This window comes from Echinops telfairi, unplaced genomic scaffold, assembly GCF_000313985.2.
Source record: "Echinops telfairi isolate 266 unplaced genomic scaffold, ASM31398v2 ScPeMD7_24;HRSCAF=84, whole genome shotgun sequence".
NCBI lineage: Eukaryota > Metazoa > Chordata > Mammalia > Afrosoricida > Tenrecidae > Echinops > Echinops telfairi.
The window spans coordinates 4504821-4522023 of NW_022103921.1; the positions used below are offsets into that span (position 1 = coordinate 4504821).

The 17203-nt window shown below is 39.5% G+C and overlaps 1 protein-coding gene across 5 annotated transcripts in view; it reads right to left on the reverse strand.

The window, feature by feature from the left end:
* Positions 1-17203, reverse strand: part of RB1 (RB transcriptional corepressor 1) — a 189450-nt gene that overhangs the window by 70338 nt on the left and 101909 nt on the right. The window lies entirely within an intron of this gene.

Below are 17203 nucleotides of genomic sequence, written 5' to 3' on the forward strand. Positions count from 1 at the left end.
TCCTCTATGCTCTAACTACGAAAATATTTGATTTACAAATAAGGAATCCTACTTCGCGGAATTTCATTTATCACGGTAGGGTCTAGAACCGAGTAACCGCGATAAACGAGGGCTCACTCACTGTACATATATTTATAGATTTAGTATTAAGGTAGCAGATGGACATTGGGCCTCTACTCAAGTACTCCCTCAATGCAGGAACACTTTACTCTATTAAACTGGCATTCCATGATGCTCACCTTCCTGACATGACTGCTGAAGACAAATCAGGTGCATAAGCAAATGTGGTGAAGAAAGCTGATGGTGCCTGCTTATCAAAAGATACAGCGCCTGGGGTCTTAAAGGTCTGAAGATAAACAAGCAGCCATCTAGCTGAGAAGCAACAAAGCCCACATGGAAGAAGCACACCAGCCTGTGTGATCATGAAGTACCCATGGTATCAGGTATCATGACCCAGACCAAAAAATATATCACTGTAAATGAGACTGCGGAGTGGAGACCCAAAGCCCATCTGTAGACAACTGGACATCCTCTTACAGAAGGCCGCAGGGAGGAGGCGAGCCAGTCAAGGTGCAGTGCAGCACTGTTGAAACACATAACTTTCCTCTATTTCTTTAATGCTTCCACCCCCCACTATCATTACCCAAATTCTACCTTACAAATCTGGCTAGACCAGGGGATGTACACTGGTACAGGTAAGAGCTGGAAACACAGGGAATCCTGGACAGATAAGCCCCTCAGGACCAATATTGAGAGCAGAAATATCAGGAGGGGAAGGGGAAGGTGGGGGAGATAGGGGGGCACCAATCACAAGGATCTACCTATAACCCCCTCCCAGGGGAATGGACAACAGAAAAGTGGGCGAAGGGAGACAGTGGTCAGTGTAAGACATGAAAAAATCATAATTTATAAATTATCAAGGGCTCATGACAGAGGGAGGGTGGGGGAGGGAGGAGAAAAAATAAGGAGCTGATACCAAGGGCTCAAGTAGAAAGAAAATGTTTTGAAAATGATGATGGCAACAAATGTACAAATTGCTTGACACAATGGATGGTGATAAGAGTTGTATGAGCCAATAAAAAGATTTAAAAAAAAAGAACTCAGTTGTTTTTTTACTAGTTTATATGGTCACTGTTAGAAGCCCTGCTAACCTAGTGGGTTATATACTGGGCTATAACCAGTCAAGGGAGAAAAATGAGGTTTTCTGCTCTTTTAAAGCATCGGACAGTTCTATCCTGTCCTATAGGGTCACTATCAGCTGAAATCAACTTGATCGCAGGGACTGGGTTTGGTTTTATGCACTTGCCTGTTGGCTTTGTGGGTTAGGCATTGGGCTGCTAACCATAAGGTTGGTGATTCAAACTCACTAGTTGCTCCTCAAGAGAACAGGGCCTATCTTTCCCTAGAAAAGATGTACAATCTTGGAAACCCTGCACAGGATCACTAGGAGGTGGATAAGGAACCCTGTAGTGTGGTGTAGGAGGTTACACTTTGGGATGAACCCACCAGCCACTCTCTGGAGAAAGATGAGATTTTCTGCCTTATAGGACTGCTGTGGAAGCAACTCAAAAAGCAGTGAGTTTGGTCCTTTGAGTTGCATTCAATTTTATGGTAGTGGGTTTGGGTTTTTTTGTTTGTTTGTTTGTTTGTTTGTTTGTTTTATGCCACAGTCCCTGGGGGTTTTCATGGCTGTAAACCAGGGGTCCTCAAACTACGGCCCGCGGGCCACATGTGGCTGGCCAAAGACATTTATCCAGCCCACCAAGTGTTTTTGCCCCATTTCTTTTTTTACTTCAAAATAAGATGTGTGCAGTGTGCATAGGAATTTGTTCATAGTTTTTTTTTAAACTATAGTCCCGGCCCTCCAACGGGTCTGAGGGACAGTGAACTGCCCCCCTGCTTAAAAAGTTTGAAGATCCCTGATTTACAGCCTCAGAATCCCCAAGGAGCAACAGTTCCATTCTGCCCTAAAGGATCACTTTGAGTCAGAATCCAGTCATCAGCAGTGAGGGTTTTGTTTTATTTTGGGGTTTTTTTAACACCCATATCTCCCCTTTGACCCAGCATTATCACTTCTAGAGAGTTAGCCCAAAGGTACTCTAATATAAAAATACAGGTGTAAAAAGTTACTCACTCCAATATAATTTAAATTGGCAAAGCATTGGAAACTACCTAAAAGTTCAACCACAGGAGAGTAGTTGAATAGACTGTAGTATATACACACAGTAGAAGAATAAGAAGCTGTAATAGAAAATAGAAAGATGTCTTTGAACAGATATGGCATTATTTCTTGCTAAATGAGTTAAATGTGAAAGAGCATATACAAACAGGCTTCATAAACTTTATGGAAAAATTCCATTATCTTGTAATTCTGTTTTCCATAAACTTTTTTTCTTACTTTTCCATGAACTTTTGAAGTCCATTCACGTAACATACTATTATTTTATGTAAGACAGAAGCAAACTAAGAAAATATACACTTGCCTGTTTATTTTTGCCAAAAGAAACTAGATGGGCAAGCCAAAAAAAAAAAGGTGAGAATGGGGTAAAAGGGATATTGATCAGAGCAGCATTTTTAAGTACAAGTAGTCCTTAACTTACAATGGGCTCACTCTGACAACTCTGCTCTAAAGTAATTCTGATGTAAATTGAATACCTCTTTATTTTCTCAGTTTTCATTATTACTGCCTTTTATAAATCTGACCTTTGTAAATCTGTGAGTGAACATGAGAGAATGATAACATGGAGAAATTACACATCTGCAACATTGTATATAGAACATATTACTAACAATAAGACGTAGGAAAGAACAACAAAAATCAGACAGTTAATATCTTACCAGGGACAACCTGTATGCCTTTTAAATAGCTTTGACTTTTGAAAGGATGTTAATGTTCTACATCAGGAATCAGCAGGTTTTGTTTCTTTAAAGGCCAGTTAGTAAATATTTTAGGACAATGGTTTCTATTGCAACTACTAAAGTCTATGTTGTGCTATAGTACAAAAGCAGTCACAGAAAATATGAGAGTTAAGTCCGAAAGTATTACTACGAAATCACAGAAACCTTTATTAAACAAATATATCAAAATGTGAAGCTTTTGTTTCTTGATCCATCTAAGCCAATACACGTTTGAAGGTGGTGTTTCCACCTCTCTAATCCTTCCCTGAAGAATTCTGCAGGCTTCTATCTACAGCATGTTGTAGTGGTAGCTTTGGGCATACTTTTAAGTGTTCTTTTAATCTGGGGAACAAAATAATCTGAATGGGCATAATCAAAGCTATCGGGGCAAGGTTTCTGAATGAAATTCTCATCACATAACCCTTGTTATGCTCTAAGAATGAGCAGGTATCCTGTAGTGATGGAAAAAAAGTCCTTGGTACAACTTTCCTGGTCTTTTCTCCCCAACGCAGTTTTCAATTGTCCTAAAACTTCTTCCCAATAAGTCTCTGTGATGGTTCTGTGTCTTTTGAGAAAATATCTTAAGATTTTCCTTTTGGAATATTAAAAAGAAACAACAAAATAGTACCTATCATCTGAGATGATCTCTCTCTCTTGAATTTCACTGGCTCAGCAGACCTCCTGCGAAGCCACTGTTTTGACAGGGCCTTTCTTCTTTTTTTAGGTACCTACGGAGACCGAGGCAAATGTGCGGGGACAACCTGTCTGCCACCATCGACTATCCACAGAGGCTCGTTCAAACACACTTTGAGATACACTAATAATGCATGGATAGACTGGAATCCTAGTAGCCACATTTTCTGACTTACTCTTCCATATAAATGGATGAGTATGGTTGTGACCTGTGGGCTATCGTATGCCCTCCTCTGTCCTCTACAGTGAGAGGAGGACTTTTTTTTTTAAAGACAGTTATGAAGGGTAGCAAAGGAACACTTTAGATTTACTTCTGTGTTAGTGCCTGGCACACAATATCCCTGGATATCAAATCTATGACAACATGACAACCTCACCTATTGCAGAGTAAATTGCCCCATAGATCACCAGGCCTTTTGGGCTCAATGCCACGAGGTTGTTCTGACATGCCAAGATTAATACTTGAATGCAAACCATCTATGCCATACAGCAAGCTTGACATAACACTTTTCAAAAACTGTGAAAAGGACGCGAGTTATAACCAGGGCTTTGCTACAAACTAGCAGCATACCTAGTCACCTTACTGCCTCTGACCCCTTTCTTCATCTTTACCTGAGGGTTTTGGACCGAAGGCACATGAAGCCCATGCCATGTCTCATATCCTAGCGGTCTCCTTCTAGTCTTTCATCCATCTCCTCCTTATGATAGTCGTTGTCAAGATCACTGTTACCAAGTCACATTGGGATCATCATTATTACTTCTCACTCAGCCTGCTTCTTATGTTCTTCAATTCGTCTAAGAAAGCTTATCTAGATGTATCTACTACAGTTCAATTTTATGCTGGGTACTTACTAAGTCTAGTCCTAAAAGCTGTCCGATTTCCCCCTGCCTGACGGGAAAAGCCCAGTTCCTTACTATGTCCTTTAAAGTTCCCCATAACATAAGCCTGGCCTATTTAATATTTTGGCTACTTCTCCATCTCCCAAACAAGAATCTTCCCCTCCAGGTTGCTCTACTACTTGCCCTATGTTGGGTAGCAACTAACAACAACATTGTATCAATTATTGGTACTTATGTATGTCTTGAGTTCTCTGGAGCCCTGGTGGAGCAGTGGTTACAAGTTGGGCTGAGATATCCAAAGCCATCCATTCAAAATCACTACCCACTAGAAAGACAAGGTTTTCCACTCCCATAAACAGTCTCAGAAATTCCTAGGGGTGTTAGTTCTACCCTGTCCTACCAGATCCCTAGAGTCAGTACCAACTTGATGGAAGCAAGTCTGGTTTGTTTCTTGAGTAGAAGCTCTGGTGAGGAGCCCTAGTGGCTTAGTGGTTAACATGCTGGCCTGTGGACGGCAATGACGGCAGTTTGAAACTGTGAGCCTCTGCTCGGGAGAAAGATGGGGCTTTCTACTCCTGTAAAGAATTAGTCTCCAAAACTCACAGGAGCAGTTCTACTCTGTCCTCTGGGGCTGCCGTGAGCGGGAACCAACTTAATTAAGGCAGTGGGTTCAGTTTTTGCTATGCATATATTGGTTAGTTATTTGTTAATGGGTTATGTCTTATTTTCCTACTTAGCTGTATCAAGCTCCTTGAGAGAAAAACGTATGTGCTTTATAACTCTTTGTTTTCTATATCTATCAATGAAGTTCTTACAAGTGTCCTATTCCTCCACATAAAAAACTAGGGCAAATAAAGATCGCCTTTTGTTTCAACAAATGTATGGCTAACTTAACTCTTCAAAAGCCCAACTAAAGAGGCAAGCATTCCTGTGTCAATGCCATGCTGAGACTATTCAACTGAAACTTTGGGAACTGTGAAGTCTTTAGTCAAGAAATTCCTCATGATATGTTTCCAAACAAATAAAGGGAAGGGGCATGGCTTTGGAAGAAGAGAAGTGCATGGAAGTGAAGGAACTCCTAACGGTTAACCGCAGAGATTGATAGAGACCAGGGGTGTCAAACTCAATTAAAACGCGGGCCATTTGGTGCAAGAGGCAAGATTCACATTCACAAAATTTGTTAAATTTATATTTTGAAGTGAGGATTCAGGAATATGGATAGGATAATTAAAGCACTATGTAATTGCTTTTACTTAAACATTGATTTTACTAATGCATTTATAAAACTAAAATTATTCCATTTTACCCAAAACGTGCCAGCGCTTTCCTCCTACTAGTTTTCGCTTACCTCTTATGTTGTGACCGGAAAACTTACCAAAGTAACTAATAAAAAACACAACATGTTGGACAGCTGGACAAACGTGATGCACAATCGCAATGGCTTCCCTCTAAAAATGTTAACTAGCTTCGCTGCTAGGTATGATTCATAACAGCACACCCAGAGTGTTCTTTTTAACCTTTTTGCTATTGCCATCTGTTTGCATTGCGTGACACTGAGTGGCAGACATATTGCTTCCATACGTCGCTGGAAAGGACGTGTGTACTTGTCTTCAGTAGTTAAAGGAAACAAGGAAATTGTGTGTACAGTATTGCGTGGATCTCCCCTAAGCGCTATTTTCTTCATAACAATTTTTTCTATTTTCATTTTATTTCAGAGCATCGTGGGCCACAAAAAATTACCTTGGGGGCCACATGCGGCCCACGGGCCACCACTTTGACACCCCTGTCATAGACAGTGGTAAATGATTACTTAAATACTTAGGAAGCATATCAATCCAACTTTAATCTTAAATGTTCTCTTACACATATAAAACATAAATGCATTGATTAATGATTAAATATACAATAGTGAAATATGCACATGTACCCTGATTATTTTGTCAAAATGATTCTTTAGGTGCTGCTGTAGGATCAGTTCTGACTCATAGCAATGCTACAGCTAACAGAATTAAAGGCACCACCCTCACAGTTGCTGTTTGAGCGCACTGTTGCAGCCATGCTGTCAATCCATCTTGTTAAGGGAGTCTTTTTTTCAACGACTCCCTGATTTTGTCAAGCATGACACATTTCTCCAGGTATCAGTCCCCTTGATAACATACCCAGAATTCGTGAGAAGTCTTGCCATTCTCACTTCTAAGGATCACTCTAGCTGTACTTCTGCCAACACAGATTTGTTCAGTCATCCAGTGATCCATTCAATATTTTTTACAAACACCATACTTTAACACATCAGTTATTTTCTCTGTCTTCATTGCTTAGCTTCCCCATGCGTATGAGGCAATTGAAAAGATGATGGCACAAAATACCCATTTATAAACTATCAAGGGCTCATGAGGGAGGGGGGAGCGGGGAGGGAGGGGAAAAATGAGGACCTAATGTCGGGGGTTTAAGTGGAGAGAAAATGTTTTGAGAATGATGTACAAATGCGCTTTACACAATTGATGTGTGTATGGATTGCGATAACAGTTGTATGAGCCCCTAATAAAATGTTTTTTTTAAAAAAAGAAAAGAAAAGAAAAGATGATGGCTTAAATTAGGCACACAGTAGTCCTCAAAGTTACATCTTTGCATTTTAACACTGTAAAAAATGCTTTTGGCAGAAGATTTCCCCAATCAAACTCTCATACGCTGCTGGTGGGCCTGCAAAGACGTACAACCACTGTGGAAAGTCATACGGCAATTTCTAAAACAGCTGGCAATAGAAATACCATACAACCCAGTAATCTACCATTGCTGGGTATATACCTAAAAGCAGTAAGAGGCAGATCATGAACAGATGGATGCTCTCCCATGTTCACTGCAGCACAATCGACAATAGCAAATAGCCCAAATGCTTATCAGTAGAAGAACACAGTGGAATACTACACACCCCTAAAAACAGTAATGAAACCATGAAATATCTCATGACATGGAAGGCTCTAAAAACCATTATGCTGAGTGCAGCTAGTCAGTCACACAAGCACAGATACTGCATGAGTCCATGAGCACCAGGATGGGAGCAGGCTCAGGCTTTCAGGCCAGCCCGTGTGCTGGCCAGGCAACTTGGTAGAGAGCCTGACTGGCACATATGAACCATACACCATCCTCTCCAGGAGGGTCTCCTGAAGGCCCCTTGGGCAGAGCAGGCCTCACATCTGATGCGATCAGATTTTCCAGAGTGGGGAGAGGAGGATGGCCACTTAGTGGCTCCCATGGATCGATATGAAGAGGTCCCCCCAGACTGGCACACATCCCTATCAGAGTGACGAGGGATATAATCCAAATCGGAAGGAGGGAATAGTATTAGAGCTTAATTGTGAGATTCTGGCATGCAGAAGGCCACGGATGACAGGAGAAGCCCCAGCTACATCACAGGAACTATACAGGGAATCAGCCTCCGGTGATTTCCTTCCAACCAGAATTGAGGGATAGGAATAACCTGGTTACCAGACCAAAAGTATTGGAAAGACAACTATAAAAGATTAAGATAATAAACCTGACTTGCTGTTATAACCTTGTCACTTGATCTCCCTTCTGATAAACTTTGGGCTTGATCTACTTTTTAATATTGTATTTCTTTTCATATTGGGGTTGATTTCTGTTGTATTTTGTCATTGTTGGTAGCCTTCTTGACTCTTTGCTTTACATTTTTCTATGTTTTTCAGTATAGCATACCCAAGACAGATGAATCTATACAGACAACAACTAGAATAAGGGGGGAGACGTGGGGGAGTTTGGGGATAAGGAAGAGCTGATATCAAGGAGTTCAAGACGGAAGAAAATGTTTTAAAATGGATTTCTGTAGCAATTGTGCAACAACACTACTTGGTATGATTGAATTAAGTAGTGGTATGATATCTGGATTAGCTCCTAATAAAATGGTTTGGTAAAAAGAAACGAAAAATTTAAATACATGGGTTTAACTAAATTCAATTGTAGCCAAAAGTAACATACGTTAAAAGTGCCCAGTATTTCTATTAGAAAGATAAATCAAATGTTTTCATTTATAATAAGAGAGTTCAGGATTGGACTGGGGAATCCTGTCTTCAATTTTGTTCAAGACCATGTATTAGTCAAGGAGAAGTCATTTCACTTCTCTACCTAGTTAATTTCAATGTGTAAAGAAAAAATTTAATTTGATTTAATTGATGCTCCCATTCTATAAAGACTACCTAAGTTACAAAACATAGCAGCACTTAATGTGTAAAGGAAAACTTTTTAATCAAATTATCTAATAACAAAACAATATTTGTATGATGCAATTTTAATAATACAAATGTCTAGCTATCACCCTGAAAAGGAAATGGAATTAAGTAAAAGACATCAAGCCAGACTAAGGTTACCCTTTGAAGGCTTCTTAAAGAGTATAATCAAAATCCCAAAGAGAAATTCTTTGTTATATTTTGTGGAAGAAACACTGAAATTTAGCAAAATAATAAGAACAGCTTTCTGAGAGCATGAAAAAAACAAAACAAGTACAGCTGTTTCCTATTCTACATTTCCTTATTAATTTCTAAATCTAGAGCTTACAGGAAGATACCAAAAATGCTTCTTATATTTGACCAGTCCTGCCAAAAAATGGAAAATACTAAAAATCAATAAAATGTTTAATAAAACCACACATGCAAGAGGCATTATCACATACATTCAAGCAGACCAAGTTGTGACGATTAATAGTCTTAAAAACACATCATCCATGCTTCGAAAAGGTAGGGGCCAAAAAGTTGGTTTTATTTTCCAATTAAGGGTGACTGAGCTTAAATGATTTATGAACTGCCCTCCATTGTTCTAAAATTTTACTGTACTCTCTTAGTTAACTGAAAAAAAATCAGCAACTACATTAATTAGAGCAGAGCTCATAAGTTCTTTCTGTTCTGTTCTTGATTATCCACAATTCCGAGTCATTCCTCATTATTGCAGTTGGGATATTAACTCAGGTTTAAAATTTGAAAAAATTCTCAGACTATACTCAAACAATTCTCTAACATCGTGACCTTGTATCAGGCTCCGGTGGAGTTCAAGTGCTCCTATTCCTACAGGTTAACCACAGAAGGGTATTTCCTACCTATTCGTTTACAACTATTATCTTCCTTCTTGTTTGTACTTGAATAATGAACTGCCCTCAGGGAAAATCTAAGCATGATTCATAACTGAAGCAATAGAATGCATTCCACCTGCAGAGCAACAAGGAACACTGCCCACATTTAACAATGATGAGGCCTTTCCCCTCTGAACTTTGAACATTCTCCATCTTGAGAAAGGTGAGGGGCAGGGGGACAGGGTAGAAGAGAAAAATTACTGGTCGTAGGGCAGGATAAATACGTAAAATACTATTGAACTGTATTCTTAATAAGTCACTGAAAAGATGATGAACAAAGAAACTAACAACTCGGATATTTCTAAAATGGGTCAGTCTTATAAATGTTCGTTATTCCTCACAACAGTTGTGAAAAATATTATCCTTCTAGTTTCACAGGGAAGAATATCCCAATAGAGCTGTACCTTGCCCAGTTACATGAAAACAGTTACATGCACTCTCTGAACTACAGGTTTCCTTTTCTGCAAATTCGAGACGAGCAATGTTTGCTTTTCAGGGCTTCTGTGAAGATGGAATGAGATCTGATTGCCTGAATACATCATACACCCTTTGGGGCCAAGACCATGCCAGCGAATGCCACCAGATGTTACAGAGTAGAACTTGGCCCATCAGGTTGTCTGGGCTGTAATTTTGATAGAAGCAGTTTGCTAAGTGTGTTCTTCTACACTGACAATGAGTACAAAAGGACCATCATCTTTCAGTCAGTAAGTCATCTAGCACACATTGGTTGTGTTACGTGGGGCCCTTCTGCATATATAATGCAATGGTAATAAAATCATTAAGAATAATGTAACATAAATTACATGAGTCAATGAAAGGAATATTTTACCAGAGATCAGTATGAAAAAAGATGGAATTTGGAAGCAAACCAATATGGGTCTAGGACAAATTACTTAACCTTCTAGAAACCATTTCTAGTTTATAAAATGAAAATAGTATTGTCTGTGAGTCTTAAGTCTTATTATGAGAATTAAATTAGACATATATTTTGGTCACAGTACATTGCAGTTATTTCAACAGATGTAAATATTGAACAACAAATGTAAAGTATACTTCCACACCTTATTAGCTCATGAGTGAGACACAGATACTTTGCTCCTTTTCTGATATGTATGTGCTCTAATTTTTAGAGTTAGGATAAACTACCTCACAGTATTTCATTTGTAAATCACATAAACATTTAAGGCTGCCGAGAATTAGTAGTCTAGAATCTTGCTACTCAACACAGATGAGAAATATCAGAATCTGCTGAGAGTTAGTGGAAGTGCTGAAACGTGTTGTTATTGTTGGGTGTCATGGGATCAGTGCTGACTCACAGTGACCCAAAGTCCAACAGAACACGGCCTGGTGCTAGCCTCACAATTGGTGCTATGTTGCAGCCTCTTGTTACAATCGTTCTATCGAGCCATATTTTTGAGTCTTCTTTTTGCGGACCCTATACTTAGGTGAGCACGATGTCCTTCTGCAGGAACTGAAAACACATGCAAAGTACATGCGATGAAGTCCAGCCGTCTAGACGCCTTTGTCCTGAGCTCTTTTCAGGAGCACTCAGGCTCCTCTGCAAAGATGGGCCTGTTTGTTCTTCGGGCAGCCTATTCGGTATTCTCCCCAATACCGCAATTCAAAGGCACCAATTCTTCTTCGGTCTTCCTTATTTACCATCCAGCTTACATGCATATGAGGCGACTGAAAACCAAGGTCATAATACACTTGACCTACTCAGTGAGAGTCTGTGTTTTAACAAGATCTCCAAGTGATTTTTATGGGCGCTAAATATGGAAAAGCACTTACTGAAAAAGGAAAAACAAAACAAAAAACTTCAGCCTGGAAGAAAGGAACCTTGCCAATATAGTTGTGTCAAAAAAGCCAAAAGTTAAAGGGCATTTACAGAACTCCTTAGTCGTTAGGTCTTGGACTGCAAACTGCAAAGTCAACAGTTCAAAACCAATAGCTGCTCCTCAAGGAGAAAGACAAGGCTTTCTACTCCCATAAAGTGTAACACTCTCAGAAACCCACAGGGCATCCCACCCTGTCCTGTAGGGTCGTTATGAGTTGGCATTAACTCAATGGCAGTGAGTTTGAAATGTTTACACTGATTTAAATACTTTGGCAGGTTAAGACTTAGCAGAAGTTATAGATAGGTAGAAAGTGAAACAGTGAGAAATAATATACAGGAAAAGGGACAGGGAAGACAGAAACACGGGGCAAAGAATCTAACATAATAATGTTTATAATGATATCCCCAACTTACAAATGAAAACATATTTTAAATATGCTCTACTGATGAAGAAAGAAATGTATGTATTCTAATTCTCTCCAAAAAATCACATACAGGCATACCTCGTTTTACTGCATTTTGCTTTATTGTACCTTGAAAATATTGTGCCCCAAAATTGAAGGTTTGTGTTAACCTTGGCTGAAAATTATTAGCACCATTTTTCCAGCAATAGGTGTTCACTACATGTCTCTGGTAATTCTCATAATATTACAAACTTTCCCCTAGTGCTATTATACACTTAATAGATTATCATACAGTGTAAACATAACATATATAGGAAGCAAAAACATTCATGTGATTTTATCACAAAATTCACTGAATTGCATTGGTCTGAAACTAAGCACTATCTTTACTGAGATACATATCTGAGGTATGTCTGTATATAGGAGGGGGCTTAAAAAGTTTATGAAAAAAGGAAATTAAAGGATAATGTAATTTTTCAACAAATACTCTGAAGCCCTCTAGGTGTGTGTGTGTGTGTGTGTGTGTGTGTGTGTGTGTGTTAATTATGGCTTTAAATCAGGCACATTCATTTTTGTATTATAATACCTCACTTAATAATCGAGCGACCTTTCCATTTTAATAAGGTTAAAAACCCCATCACATACTTTAAAAATTAATTTTAGTACTCATCAATCACTGCCAATGTTAGGCCAAAATTTTACTCCATCATGCCTACCAGTTTAGCATGCTACCACACTAGGTAAATGTGGTTGGCTTCAGAGGTGAAAGAACTACCTGGTTATATAAAGGAGTTTCAGGAACGGTGGAATTAAAGTTGGAAAGGAAAGATCAAGCTATAGCTATATTACCACAATCTTTGAATGCCAGAAATGTAAAAACTGAATTTTTCTAAAAGGCACACACTGCCATTAAGGTTGATCCTGATCCATAGCAACCCTACAGGGCAGAATTTCCACGGCTGTAAAACTTGATGAGATCAGTAAGTTTCATCTTTCCCCCTTGGAGTAAGTGATAGAATTGAACTGTTCTTGCAGTTAGCAGCCAAACACGTAACCCACTACATCACCAAGGTTCCTTTCTGAAAGGCAATGGGCTGTAATGACAGGTCCGGGCATAAACAAGCATTCAGCCGATGCACAAGATGACCACCAGTAGTGCTACAACTAGGAGAACAAATAGGATACCTGAATTTGTTTACATTTTAAAAGGTCTAGGGAACTGTAAATAAAAATAATCAAATAATGTTAACTATATTAAAGTACTCATTATATTTAAATAATTAAATATATATGAGAGTATTTGATACGGTTTCTTCTTAGTTACAGGACTCTATCAAACTATAGGTCAAGGAGAGGAGAGATTGTTTAACATTGTTCAAGCAGGACGACTTGAAAATTAAATGGTGAGATGTTCTAAAGCAAAGCTGCAATTATGTTGCCTGTTGTCACCAAGTCAATTTGAACTTTTGGAAATTCTGTATTACAGAACTGCTTCATATTTTCTAGCTATACATTTTTAAAAATCATTTTGTTGGGGACTCATACAGCTCTTATCACAATCCATACATACATATGTGTCAAGCACATTCGTACCTATGTTGTCATCATCATTTTCAAAACATTTTCCTTCTACTTCAACCCTTGGTATCGGGTCATTTTCCCCCACCCGCCCCTCCCTCATGAACCCTTGATAATTTATAAATCATTACTAATTTTTTCACATCTTACACTGACCGATGTTTCCCTTCATCCACTTTTCTTTTGTCTGTCCCCCTGGGAGTGGGCACATGATGATATCTGCGTACTAATAGTTACACTAACATGCATTTGCTAAATAAATCAGCACATATGATAGCACAAACAACCCTTCATATAAATTCCACCCGGATCAATGAGCAAACACACCCATGCATTTACATGGCAATGATAAACATACACACACACACTAAAACACGCTGGGATTAGCATCATTAAAGTTATGCAGACATTAGTAAATATTCTATCACATAGTATGACACATTAAGCCACAGGGTAATGTATGTACAGTGGCACACACAAACACCCATCAAGTACTTAGAAGGACATACTCAGAAAAAGTTATGACCATCAGGAGGTCTGTGGCAGAGCCATTTTCTCTGCAGGAAGAGGAACTAGGTGACTGATTAAGCAAATCCTTCCTAAGCATCTGCCTGTTCTCTCCTCAGGGGCCCTATTCTCCAGGGGTACTGAGCAACCCCTGAAGCCGAGTCCTCTCTAAGCATGGGGCTGTTATGTCTGGACTCACCCTACCTTTACCCCTGTATGTGTGGCACAGAAATGTGAAATCTTATCTACAGTAGTCATAAGGCTCAGCTGAGGTAAAACAAGCCCCTGGACATATCTCTAGAGAAGGCTATTCTGTTTTAACGGTTGGAGGTACAGCCAACCACTAAACTTATAAGGAACCTGCAGGTGTCTTGAACAGAAAAGGACATGAAGACCCCAGGAGCCAAGAGGCACAGGACAGGAATCTGATCAGTTACCTGGTGAACTCTATGAATGCAATTTGGGACTAAGAATAAAAGGTCTGTTGTCGCTCTCTTCCCACCTTAACAAATACTTACAACCACTAAATGAAACAAGCAAAATACAAGAGCAAAGTCAGAAACTGTCGCATTTTCAGGAGTTTGTGAGAGTAGTAGAGGAAGAAAAAAAAAGTGGAGACCCACCCTCTTCCTGAAGAAAATAGGGATCAACAAGAATTCCCCAATACAACAAGAAACTAGTCCTGACATGCCATCTCCATGTGGCCCTGAGTTCCAGTGGGCTTGGGGTCCTGAGAACCACTGGAGATCAATCTCCTTTCTGCAGGGGAGGTTTGTGTCTTGAACAGTAAGATACATGGCCGTGTCCTCGATTTTCAGGCTGTTCATCTGCAGAAACAGTGTGTTCTTGGAGTTGTCTCTAAGAGGCGGTGAATCGACCCTTCATGGAGTTAGTGTAGTACATGTAAGTACTACCATCACCATTAACGTAAGAGAACAACTGTGGGCTCTTCCCTGGAGCCTGCGGGCCCCACCTATGCTATAGCCACTGAAGGTGAATCCAGAGGCTTCACAGGAGAGACCTCAAAGGCTGCCTCACGTCTACCCCAGACTCCACCAGCTGCGCCTCATACAGACACCTTGCAGGGCTTAGAGGTCCTTGGTAAAGTGGGCGAGGATGGATTCTGCTTTGTTCTCAACGGTCTCCAGGTCATAGCCAAGCTGCTTGGTCATCCTGGGAAAGCTGAAGTCAGGTTGGCCCTTGCTTTGAACTGAAGAGGTGCAAGGAGTCCCGGCTACAAAGTGTGCAGGCTGCGGACGCTCCTCCGGCACCAGCCTCCCCGTGCACAGGAAGTAGGACCCGCCCTATGAGCCTCTAGCTATAAATTTTTACAGGAATAGATTGCCAGGTTTTTCCTCTTCTTGGTGGGTAGGTTTAAATTGCTACTTTTCTGCGAGCAACTGAGTGCTTAAACATTACACCACCGGGGCTCCCTTAAGTTATGCTTAGGACAAAATAAAACCATGTTGATCTTAAGTAATGATATCAAGCAACCTAAGTCATTGGAGAAGCTACCATTTAGTTGCAGGTGTAGGATATCAGGAACACCGGGTGAGCATGAAAAGAGCTAGGTTTTCAGAAATCAGATTAAAAATTATATATGTATATATATTATATATTTTTCATGAAGGAAGAAATAGGTATATTCCTTTATAAAAATATAAACATATTTTCAATAATTATTTTCACTAATTCATGAAACCTTTTGAAAACTCAGAATACTTCACTCTTTATTATAGTGGCATGGGGTTATGTAAATGTATTACATATTATTATGGTGCACCATAGCACTTACACATATTTTTTAAATATGAAAACAGATTAATCATCTTATAATTCACTTACCTTCCTGAGACCTCGCTCATTCATACACACATACATACATACCACACATACACATTAGGGTGCTTCAAACCGTTCATACAAAAATTGAATTAAAAGATAATGTAATTATATAGAACATATATTTATATAAGGTAGAATATATATATGCATATAGACAGACACACACATACAAGAGCATCAAAATGTTTGTAAAAAATGAAATTGAAAAAAAATTTCCCACAAACTTTTATGTATATGTGTGTGTGTATATATAGCAAAGTCTAATGGTAAACACGAAAAACCTTGTGCAAAGTGCACCAGAGGTTAATGATCCACCATCTAAACACACAACAGACATCCTATTTTGTTTTTTCAGAACTACAGGCTTTTCTCCCTTTTGTGTTCGCTTCCTGTCAAGCCTGACATCTCAATAGAACACCAAACAAGCTTAAAATTCTGTTTGCAAGTTTATCACTGAATCCGGACTCCAAAAATAAAAGCTATTCACTACCACTGCACTCGTGTACAAAATAGTCTTTATTTAAATTTTGGAGGGGCAAAAAATGGAAGTATGTTTAATTTTATCTTCCTTAAATTTCTGAATAAAGAAGCACGCTAATACTTGGTGACCACAGATCACAGTCAAGCTATATCAGTGACATAATGACATTTAAAGGAGACTCAACTTGCTCATAGTTTCTTAAAATTTAATACGAGGACATCATTACTAACTAAACCAAGGTATGTCAAACGTGTTGTTATTGGGCCTCAGTTCACACACGCCTGGTTTATACGAAACATGTTGCATGTGTCTGTGGTCAGTTGATAGCTGCAGACAGGTTCTCTTATCCTCACTAGGGTGCCTTCAAATAGAGGGTTGCATCTAAACTGGCTTGCCAAAGGATTTGCTGGACCAGTGAAATTCAAGGCTAAGAGGTCAAGTCAAAAGAATACGACAATTGCATTTTGGGGGCTCCAAAGGAGCAATCTTGAAACATTTTCTCAAAAGACAACAGAATAGTCACAGGGGCTTATTACACAAAAACTTTAAGAAAACGTAAAACTGCATACAGATGCCCTGGTGGCGCAGTGGATACGTGCTGGGCAACTAACTTCAAGGCCAGCAAATCAAAACCACCAGCCACTCCGAGGAAAACAGATGAGGCTTTCTACTCCTATAGAGGGTTATAGTCTTTAACAACCCTTGGGGGCAGTTCTACTCTGTCTTACAGGGTCGCTGTGAATTGGAATTGAGTCGAGGGCAGTGACTGAGTGTGAAAACTGCACGGGTGGGAAAATGACCAGGAAAGCTGTGCTGAGTAATTTTTTTACATCATGACGATGTTCACAATTTGAGATCCTTGAGGATGTCAACACAACCCTTCTTTGCTGCCAATCACAGAGCAGAGTTCTTTGGGATAGGACTGGGAAGGCCTGTCAGTCACAGAGCAGAGTTCTTTGGGATAGGACTGGGAAGGCCTGTCA